The sequence below is a fragment of the Empidonax traillii genome, unplaced genomic scaffold (assembly GCF_003031625.1).
Source record: "Empidonax traillii isolate 1590-97213 ecotype Southwest subspecies unplaced genomic scaffold, ASM303162v1 scaffold96:size1206935, whole genome shotgun sequence".
Lineage (NCBI taxonomy): Eukaryota > Metazoa > Chordata > Aves > Passeriformes > Tyrannidae > Empidonax > Empidonax traillii.
In genome coordinates this window covers 1,179,009-1,190,641 of record NW_020955289.1, presented here as the reverse complement: position 1 = coordinate 1,190,641, position 11,633 = coordinate 1,179,009, and the positions used below count along the sequence as shown (strand labels likewise).

The window sequence follows — 11,633 nt, the reverse complement described above, 5'->3', positions numbered from 1 at the left end:
ATTTTGATATTTAATACAGCCCTCTGTTACTGCTGAGTGTATGTCAGTCTTTCAGTCAGCTTGCTTTTGAGGATCAGGTTGTCACCCAACTGTGAACACCTTTCAGAAACCTCAGCTGTGTCACCCCAGGGTTGCAACTTGAAACCTTCCAGATGCCAAGTGCCAAAGAACAACCAGGTATTCCGAAATGAGCCAGGGCTCCCAGCTGTATGTGGTATGGCTGGTGTGAATGTTGACTGATGCACAGGTTAGCAGTGAAAAGGCAACTGGGAACAGCTTTTGAAACAGTTCTTAGGGCAGCAGTATGTGATTTCACATCATGGGACTCTCTCTTCTTGTAGTCTTCAGACCAGCTAACTGTGCAGTTTTCCATGTCGGCAGCAAGTGGGAAGGGATGCTACAGAAAACAGGCTCAATCACCACACTTACCCTCTGCGCTAAGCACGGGGGAGGGGTGTGTGTGTGTGTGTGTGTGTGTTATAGGATCACTTCACCAGAGACTGTATTAATATAAATATGCACAACCAACAAGTGGAAGTTAAGGCATCCCAGAGAGTCCTAATGCTGGCATTTTAAACATTGTAAAATACTTTTTCCTTGTACTGGAGACATTTTACTTTTTTTTAATTTTCCATTGCCTCTAGTTTTATCAGTGCATATTAAATTTTAAAAAGTTTCATTGCTGACATCTGCAGAGGTCATCAGCAAAGCAGTAACTGCTATGTTTATTGTAGGAACTTCTGCCAACTCAAGCTGGCAAGCCAGCTCATATTAGCAGAATGGTTGTCATCCTTTACATGGGCCATTTCTAGCCTTGTTTCAAAGACATTTGATAACAGCAGAATAACAGTGAGACCTCAGCAGTTTTGTCTCACCTTAAAATCCCACTGATTTTCCTACTTAGGTTGTCTTCCTCAGCCCCACGTCTCACTACCTCTCCCCCTGCAGGTAGGGTGCAGGGTGGATAACCTCCGTTCTGTTCTTCAGCTGTTGTGCAAAGTCAGCATCCCAGCTGCGTGCCTGAAATCCAATGAGACATTTTCAGCATCACTGTTTACTTCCTTTGCTTCTTCCAAATCTGCAGATATATTTCTGCTGCACACTGCAGTGCAGTGGATGCATAAATCACCTACTTATACGTGTATATGCACAGGTATTGCAAATATGCCAGTGGCAGCAGCATGGAGCTCAGCCAGGTTAATTTTTCTCGCCAAGATAGTCTGGTTATACACTTGGCTGCACCTGTTTAAAGTATCCTGAAAGAATAGGCATATCCAGTACTGTGATGACAACCACTGTCAATGATTTTGTACCTCACAGAGACTCTTTGATCTAGAAAACAGTATATTTGTAGTTGGCAGCCAATACATGCTTTAAAATCAAATGCTTGTTTAATGAAGGGAAACACTGTGTGTGTCTTTTGATACTCTGTATCTGAAGTCATCACTGCTTACAGTACATGACAGGTTTTGAAAAACAAAGCTGCTGTGGCTTCTCTTTCTGTACTATTGCCTACTGGGATTGCAGACATTGTAAAGTTATCCTTTGAGCAATTAGAGCAGTGGCAGTAAAGACAAAACCTCTGAATTTGTGCTTTGCAATTCTGCATGAATATAGTTATAGTCCATAATTTTACACAGAAGAGACTGTGTGGCTCCACTAAGCCACACTAACAATGACAAATAGGACAAGTTACGAAGAATTTATCTGAAAATTTCCTAAGTCAGAAAAAACCCTAAAGAGATAAGATTACATAGAAGCCCTGCCCTTTAACAAGAAAACTTTAAACTGAAGGTGACATGTACAGAAACTGAGTAAAAGAAAACTAAAAAAAAGCAAGGCAAGAGGAATGTTAAGAAAATAGGAACTTCAATAGCTCAGAGGTAACTTACTCTTTCACTTTGGAAGAAAATACATCACTGTGACATAAGCCTAACTTACCCAGAGACTTCCACTAGAATAAGAAACCATGTAATAATTAATACATTGTGGTGATATCTGGATTTCCAAAGTTATGTTTCAGAGCTTTTTACAGTGCTCTTGCAACACTCAAGAGTTTTTGTTTCTATGCGGCTGTTGATATGTATGTAGGCCTGGTAAGGGTTTCCCGGGACAATTTCGCTACTCTGTCCCCAATAGAGGTCACACCTCATACATGATCCCATCATTTACAAATTAATTTATCTTCATCTTGAAATTAAGTTTTTTGTTACCATTACTCCCATTGAAAAGCTGTTCCAGAGCCTCTAAACTCTCTGATGATTAAAAATATTTTTCTGATTCCTAGCTTAAATGTGTTCTCAATCTATTTATACTATATTACATTTCATATAAAAACTCCCCCTCCTTTAGGTTATACCTCTTTCTCCAAAATGTCACTTACCATCTGTTTTCTATGTGGTCATTTTTCCAGTCAACCTTTATTTTTGCAGACTAAATCATACCACACGTGTCAGAGGGAGGTTCTGTGCACTTATCCAAGTAGCTGTAGTCCAATGTAAATTCATCTCTCCTGAAGGGTACAGTAGGGTACACAGCATTTGAGATGAGAATTCAGCATTATTAAATATTCAGGTATCTTTACCAGAAACACCTCTCTTTTGCATTCTTTGTGATACTTGCCTTTTTCACAGCTATTGCCCATTTTGCGTCATAGTTTGAGTGGCTCATAGTGGCCCACAATGGCTGACAGTTTTCTCACAGTTTTCTGTGACTGTCTCTTATCTTATATTTCCAGCTCTCAGCTCATTGTGAAGACTCTTCTTGTTGCTGCCCGGCAGAATGACAGAGCATTTACACTACCACACTTAATTCCACTTTATAATCTTCTCATTAAGGGCATTCAGATTTTCCTAGTCTATACCCTGGTGTGTCTCCGGGTTCAGTACCTCGTGTATGCAGGAGCAAATTCACCATTCATCTTCTCCTCCAGCATCCCACAGGTGTCACTCATACATGCAGTTTAGGGGAGCAAATTCATTCAAGCTCCTTAACTGTATTTACCAGGGTTAGGGGGGCAGTCTGGTGTATACAAGCTCTAATAGCAAGGAGACTTATATTTGCTAGTTCTTAAGCTACAATACACATTTTTACCAATTCCAGTCTTTATATTTTAAAACAATGTTTCCACATTATAGAAATTTTCTCTGCAAGCATAAGGATAGAATTACTCATTCTAAAATTCTGATTTGATTTTGAAATTTTTTTTTTAGCCTCTACTCTGAAGACTAATTGTGCAAAAGAAAATAGATTTAATGTAAATGCTTAAATTCCCATAACTGTAGAAAACACAGGGATCTTTTCTTTATCCTCCAGATAAATCTGAATCTAACTGCATGATTAGGTGACTGTAATAAAATGAAAAATTTCAGGATCAAAAGAGATACACTCTGTTTTATACCTCATCCAGGTAAATATGCTTCTGGTCCAAAATTACACAGGATATGGCAATGAAGTATGTTAAAAATTCAGTGAAGTCAGTGCTTAGTTATGCATTTGTGTGGCAGTGCATCTCTTATTGATACAGGCAGTGTGTGTCTTATTACCTTCAAATATGCTATGAAATCTTGAATTTATAAAGCCTGTGAAGTTACTTTGCTATGACCATGTGTCATAGGTTTACTTGTTCTAAAAAAAAAAAAAGGGGAATTTATTTCTTTCTCCTGCCTCACTGTAAAAGAAAGATCTTGAATGAGGGAGGGGGAAAGTGTTTGCCTAAAATAATGGACACACACAAGAACTAGGTAGCAGACCCACAAGCCAGAATCATAGCCCTGAGAAGACTGAGGGGGGGAAGGAGGAGGTTTTTTTTCACTCCTTGGGGAACAGCACTTTCACTTTTCCCCTAACTCAGGGAAGGTGTGTGTGGAGGGCATCCAAGGTTCACTTTGTTTTTGGCCTGGTCATCTGGCTGTCTCTGGCCCTGGTTTGCCTCCGCTTTCCTGCACCCTGTTCTGCCCCCAGCCCAGACCTGCTTGGATTTCATCAGAGAGGCTTGACCCATCTGCAGAGGAACATTTTGGGGAGGACATCGCCCTTTCCCTCCTCCACTCCCATGTTTAGCAGCTGCTTGTGCCCCTTGACGAAGGGGGGAAATCCTGGCCACAGCCAGCTGCAGACAGTGTGAATTTCTTGAGAAGAGCCCCTTTTTTCCCCCTTCCCCTTCTTGTTGTGGGGGGAGATCTCCATTTTTGGCTTCTCCCGCTCATGGGGGTCCCACGTGGCAACTGCCAGAGCCCAACAGCGCCCCCTGTGGGCCAGCACAGAGCAACTGCAGGCTCTGCTCTTCCAGAGATCCAACAGCGCCCCTGCTGATCGTGGTTAGAATTGCACCAAAAGGCAGAAAGTACTGAACTGTTTCTTTTTTGAAGGAGATTTTGGGGTACAGGATTATTGTTTGGTTGGTTTTGTGTTCTTTTGTTGTTCTGCCAATACACATATATCCTTTAATAAAGGGCTGTCATTTTTTTTTCTTTCTCCATACTTTCTCATTTGGAGCCTCTTAATTTCTGATTTACAATTGCTTAGAGGGAGGAGTTTGTTCTTCCTCATAACTCATCCTTCTTAACAAAACACTTCAGTCTCATTAAAATGAGACACCATGGCAGCCTCGGTGTATTATACATGACATGAAGGTGAAGGCCAGCTCTTGTTTTCCAAGAAAAAAAAGTGAACCTGACCTGATCAGTGAAAAATATTTAACTAATGTTCTCTAGGTTTGTTCTCTCCTAACAGCTGAGCAATACTAAAATTGATAAAACATTGACCAGATATTTTTCCTCCTAGCAACTGTTATACTGCACTCAAGTAATTAATAAAACCCCTGTGTTTAGAAGAATCATCTCTTAATTCACTAAGCATTACCAAACACATATTTTTAGCTTTATTTTCCCTCTTCTCAAAGATCTGTGTGCCTTGGTAGTTATTGTCGTGTTTATTGACAAAAATAATCTCCAAATAACATCTTAACATGATATAAACAACACATAGGGGAAGAAACTACCATAATCAACACAGCAGCTGGATAGACAGCATTTTGATCCTCTAGTTACCTGCTGCCAAAGTCAATCCAAAAACCACAGCTCTAAAACAGTATGAGCCACCAAGGAGACAGAAAATAAGTTCATAATTTCATAATGAAATCTCCTTTCCTGCTGATTTGTATTCCACATCTGGATGGTCATCCAGATTCCTCTTCCTCCGCATCTCCTCTCACCTCCCCGTCATTCTCTCTGATGACATGGGATGACATGTGGTGTGGCTGGTCTCAATCTAAACAGACTTTGGACTCATGCTGAATAGGTGCACTCACTAAAGTGCCCCTTTCTACTAGACTCTTCTATCCAGCTGCCAATTTTCAGAAAATTCATAGGTGCTTACTATGTTTGAGATCTCTGTCCATCTGCCAGATTTGTCCCAAATGGGTCAGTTGTTTCCATCATTATCAGGGGTCAGTGTAGATAGAGGGAAGCCAGAGAAGCATTGTTTCCTTAGGATAGCCACCTAAAGATCTCCTGAAAATGAAGTAGCTTAAATGAAAGGTTTTGTTTGTTTCAGTTAAATAAATACATACCTGTGGGGATGGATATGAACTGGAACAGAAACTGCCTCCCTAAAACTTTGACGAAACCAAGCAAAACAACCTCTTTCTGAAGCAGACGTGGCAACAATTCCCAGTCCTGGATTGTTCTAATGAAAGCCTGGAGTTTGAGACAATCCACCCAGAAAAAAACAGAAAGATTCTTACATTTACTCAGCAAGGATAGCTCTTCAGAGAATTGTGCAGTGAATAACATTCATCATAGTCCTTTTAACTGGGATGCCTGCATTTCTACTGGAAAAATAGTTCTTTCTATCAATCCTACCCATTGTAAATTTTCCTGCTTTCCATGTAATATTTTAATTTTCCTTTACACCTGTTGTCTTCATTAACATATGCAGAACAGCCTTCTATCTGTCATGGAGCAGGCTGGATCATGGTATTACTAATCTCACAGAAAAACTAGAGTACTGCAATTTTCATTTACAGAATCAAGAAACATCTGTGAAAATTACTGTGGTGCTGCAGTTTGGGTGCTGGACAGAAGAGGGTGCCCTTCAGATAGCCTGAGAGAAAAAAAAAGACCTTGGCTGTGGGCACTGAAAACAGCCAGAGGTCGGCAAACTCCCAATGCAGAAGGAGACCTTTCTCGGTGCAGAGAGGCTGTGGAAGCCCATGCAGCCTGCACTGTGTGGCCTGGAGAAGGGCTTGCTTGCACACTCTGAGATGCTTGGACACTTGAATAAAGACTGAATGAACAACAGTAGTGTTCTGATGTAGCTGGAAATCCTGAGTCCAGCGTGCTGGGATTGAGTGATGCTGCTATAGTTTCTGCTGCATTCAGAAGGTGGCTGTAAGCTTATACATTTAATGTTGGATATGTGCACCGAAGTCTCTGTACTGTTCAAATCAATGCTTTAGAAGGTTGCAACTTAATCAAGACTGTACCTCATAAACCACCTGAGGAAACAAATCCTGTGCTTGCCTGCCTGCATGCAAATGTGATTTTTGACTCGTATTGCTGGAGTCCCTGACGTGTATACTCCTACAGGGGGTAAGTTTGTTGGCTGCACTGAATGAGCAAAAATGCTTCCACATTGTAAAACACTCCCATAACATTGATTCAGGTTTAATCGATTACATGAGGTAGTTCAGAGAGCAGTTACAGCTGTGCAAAGTGTTATTTGTTGTTAGAATTTGACTTCGTGTGATAACCAGGCAATAAACTCTCAGTCAGCTGTCAGTCTCTGTAGGAATGAGGCACTGTGAGAACTTAAAGATCTGCTCGGAACATTTCTATCAAATAAATCATATCTCCTGAGTGGATATTTCCACCGTTTTGACAAGGAAAAAAGAAAATGTTGTCTCTGGTTAGATCTAGAAAGGCTAAGCAGAGTTGTAATGATTGCAAGCCAACTCTGTCTATACACAGGATTGATGCAAGAGTTCGGGGTGCAAAGATGTTTTTAAATCTTGATTTACAGTGTGTTTTTCAAATAACAGAGCACTCACAGACCTCAAATGATACTCACTGGATCGTGTTTGTGTCTCAAACATGCTGTATATTTGAAACTGAATCTAATGCTTTTAAATGGAGTAATGATTAGTGTTTTTAATAAACAGCCTGAAATCCGGTGTTAGCTGGTGAGTTGTGAAACAAGAACATTCATAGGACATACTGCAGTATATCAGCTCAGCAGAATTGAAATTTCACTTTTCCAAATGCTTCTTCAGAAAAAATTGTGTTTTCAGGGAAACGTGTTCTCCAGTGGAATTGAACCAGGGTGCAGAATAAGCTGCTATAATTATGCAAGCCCCATCACTAAGATAATTACAAGTATTTTAATCGTCCTGAATTCTTATATCACAGTAAGAAAACTTCTGTCCAAACTATGTTTCATCCATAAAACTGTTTAAAGCATGAAATCTAAGGTGTGTCCTGAACAAATGAAGCACAGCTTCATTTTGAATTGGTGAAAACCATAGTTACAAGTGATCAGAGTTTATAATGTAATGCTACTTTATCTTTGCTGAATGAGGTAAAAATACCTGGAGATAGTGTTTTGTAGCCACGTTTACACAAATACATGACACAACTCTGAGAAGACCATTATGGATTCTTCAAGAACAGTTACAGAAGCCAAGAGAAAAGTACTTCACTCTTGGAGAAGAAATACTGGCATGCACAGGCATAATAGGAAGAATGACACCCTGTCTTTTGGCCATAAACTCAGCTTCCCTTGGATCGTGATCCTTTGCCTGTTACTGTACAGTCAACACTGAAAAGACTCAGAGAAATGTGAAGTAGTGTGATTTTCTTTGTATGTGTCATAGAAAACAAATCAGGAGATGAAAAAGTAATGTTTGACTGCTTGTTTTGCTCATTTTTATCTTTCCTAAATACTCTGAATACCATCGTCTTCTATGGAAGCAATTGAACAAATTGGGTAAGTTTTTGCTGCTGTTTCAGAAGAATAATAGAAAGCTACTTGTTTAGTCTGTGGTGCTGAGCAGAAATTACATGGCATACTGACAGCAAAATAGACTAATAATAATAATAACAAATTTAATTAATCTCTGCTATACTTTGAGCTGGACTGAACTTACTCTGCAAGACAGGAGAATAACTCGTATATGTATTATTCTGGAGGAATTACAGACATAATCAATACACTTTGCTTATGGTTCACATCAGTGAGTTGTCATAACAGTGATTATAAGTTCTCCATCAGTAGTCAGGGCCAGATGCTCAAGCTGCTCCAGAAGTTTCTCTTGCTTGACAAAACAAGCATGAGTTGGTACAGGCTGATGCCAGACTAGCTTTTTATTTGAAAAGCTGACAGTCAACATTATAGACTTTTTCACTCATTTCCCATTGGTGCTGTATTAATGGATTTCTTCAGTAAATGGCCAGAAGTAGCCTCTATCACAGGTCCATCTCTTTTGGTCATGACTTTCCATTTACTCCTTTCAGCAGAGTAAGAAGCTCAGAAAACTAATGTTCACATTGTCAGAGATTTGGAGGTATGGCAGAGATGGGGAGGTAATATGGGTTGGGAGTTCAGGCTTTTAATATAAGTGAGCTCTTGTAGACACAGTGAGAGCAACCCTGCTGTTTTCAGGATGTAAGGGGTGGAGGAGAGTAATTGTAGTGTATTTGAATTCATAATAGACAGGATTCACTGATTCCACTGCTTGTTGAATGACAAAGTACAAAATTACACAGAAGCGGCCGTAATGATGAGACAGGTATGAGCCCAAGCCGCAAATTCAAATCAGAAAGCAATCACAGGATCAGCAAAGGATATAGCCAGGCACAGCCATATCTGTAATGCAGCTCAGGCAAGGACTGATAGCAGGGGCCTGAGCTCAAATGCAAGTGCAGAGGCCCCTGATATGATGTCTTACAGCTCTTTCTCACACTACACTTCTCAAAGCATTTTGGTTGTATTGAAGCTGATATCAAAGAGTGGTAGCCAGACCCCTGGGTGACAGGCAAAGGGAAAAGAGACTACAGTGTGTTTGTGAATGTGCAGCCTGACAATACGCAGTGGAGTGGCTTTAAGGATGGTGGTGTTGATTTGGAGTTTTTTTAACATTGGACTTGAGTTCCTAAATCTGTTGTTTCTGTAGAAAAAAAACATACAAAGGGCTGAATTCTATTATTCAAGCAACCAGTGATCCAGCTGTGGTTTCTCATACGCACATAAAATTGGTTTGTATCATAGTAAGACTCTGAGCTTGTCTGGTAATTACCTGCCATACCTCGCTTTGTGTCTGCAGCTCCTCAGATGGTGACCTGCTGTTTGTTAGACAAAGACCACCTGGTTAACAGAAAATCTAGCTAAAGCCACAGCAGAAAAAGCAGAATTAGAAAGTGGATGGGCTGCCTCACTCACCAAAAACAAGCTGTTGGGGAACACCTTGAAGGAGTTGTTTGAAGTAAATGTGCTGGCTGAACCATGTGGTACTGGGTGCAGATGCTTGGACAGAAGCAGGAGTGTATAAGTGCCCTTGTGTAGACAAGCTGGGAGTTATATGTTCATAGAAGTGTTCATCATTGAATGTTACTGGAGAGAAAGGTCATCATGTAGAAAATTGGTTTTTAACACATGTAGGCTTCAGGCATTTTAATTAGACAAAGAGCTAGTTTGCTACCTAAATATTTCTTTTCTGAGGTTTGTGCTTTGATTCTGCAGTACTGTAGGGAAGGAAGATCTGGCAATAGGGGACAGCTCGTTGCACTCAATCCTTGATAAAAGGCTATTACTGCTAGAGTGAGCACTAGAAGACATACAAGGAGGTCTCACAGGATTTGAATTGTTCTGGAAAAGGATTTGCTATCTGAAAGATTTTTAAAAAATCTTATTTTTTCTGACCTCTAGTAACCCAGCCTAATTGAAAGCTGTGATTGACTGATTAAAAGATGGAGTCTGCTTTGCCATTGTCTCAAGCACGGAGCTAAAAAGCCCTGATGCTACAGCTCGAGTGCTACAGGAGCTGAGCTACTTGCAAAAGCTCCAGGAGGCACCTAGCAAGCCATCAGGGGCAGGGAGAGGAGCAGAAAAGATAAGAAGTTGTTACAAACAAGAACACGGCAAGGACTTACTCTCCCATATAAGGTATGCCAGGCAGACCTTGCTTGGAGACTGGGAAACCGGCCAATGGACACTCAGGGCCCATCTTGGTACCAGGCGAATTTGCTTGGATACTGGTGAGCTGGCCAATGGACACCCAGGGGCCTCCACTGTGAGGGTATTTGAGGCGGTGCCCGGGGACTCCTGAGGGGCTGTTCAAGGACTGCTGCGGGAGCTGCTGCCACTCTGATACCCTGCCGGTTCGGCTGGTTTCTCAGAGGCTGCAAGGCAACCAGGGAAAAAGCCCAATGGAGATCTACCATATTGCGAGCCAGCGGCACTTCATGGTGGTCGTAGCTCCTGTCCTGTGCTTTTAACAGTTACACTTAGCTTCTCCTAGTTTTACGTCTTCCTGTCTTCCTTCTTTCTCTCTGCTCCTATGTGTTACAAGATAGAGTTGTGGTTTTGCGATCCAGCTTCTGGCCTCATTTGTGCCTTAATCTTGCTTAGGGATATGTTTTGGAACTTAGTTCCCCTATGCATCTAAGTGGATTGGAACAATAGCTTGTTTGAAGATTGGAAAGAAGTGTTATAAAAAAAAAAATAAATTATCTGCAACCTTACATTGGCTCAGCAACCATTAACTGTAACACACAGTTTTATTTATTACTCTGAATGTATTCAAGCTGCTCGAAGAAATTAAGAAAGTGCTGGATAGTTATATTACAGTCAGTAGGAGTCTTTAGTTTCATTGTCATTCTGATTTAAACTGTCAGTAAAACAGAGCAGTTATACTGAATGTGAAATGAGACATGAGAATGCATGTCTGTGCCTTGTATTATACTCATTGGTTCATGTTTCTGTCATTGTATTAGGTTACTCCACCCCCTCACCTCTCATGGATCAGCAGTAATATGATTAGCACATCAGCAGAGGGAATTTCCAGAGAAAAACAGCATGTCCTTTTTTTGAATGGTGATAGATTAGAATTTCTCTCAAATGTGGAGGCATTCTTAAGTTATTTAGTGTCACATAAAGCTAATAAAATTTTATGGAAGACAGATGCAAACCTATGTAGTTAAATAATTGGTTTTTAGGGCTGCTTCACTGGCAGGTGTTCATCTTCCTTCTGTCACAAACTGTTATCCTGTGCCCATCACTCCACTGCGTTACTCTTATAAGGAGCTCAATAATATCGAACCAGTTACAGTTACAATGAATATATCATTTCCCATGAGTAATTAATTCTGCCCTTACCGTGTTTCTCTCTTTGGTTTGAATTTTTCCAACTTCAGTTTCCATTACATTACTGTGTTCAAGTTTGTCCCCCCACTACGGATTTGTGGAGGGCTACAATAGGGTGCATCTGCCCTAGATTTCTGCTTCATTCCTGTGTCCGTGCCCAGTTGTGCACGCTGCACACATGCTGCTTCAGTCCCAGCTTGTGTTTTGGATCAAAGCAGCTGGTTCTCTGTAGGAGAAAACTTGTATGTGTCTGGAGGCTCTACCTCACTGTT

At 40.8% G+C, this 11,633-nt stretch overlaps 1 long non-coding RNA gene across 1 annotated transcript in view; it reads left to right on the top strand.

The window, feature by feature from the left end:
• The first annotated feature begins 2,428 nt into the window (after positions 1 to 2,428).
• The window catches only part of LOC114056545, a 13,096-nt gene continuing 3,891 nt past the window's right edge, over positions 2,429 to 11,633 (top strand). Inside the window, exons 1-3 of the long non-coding RNA XR_003571028.1 lie at positions 2,429 to 2,574; positions 6,029 to 8,918; positions 10,474 to 10,478. This is a non-coding gene — a long non-coding RNA (uncharacterized LOC114056545). The remainder of the gene's footprint in view (positions 2,575 to 6,028; positions 8,919 to 10,473; positions 10,479 to 11,633) is intronic.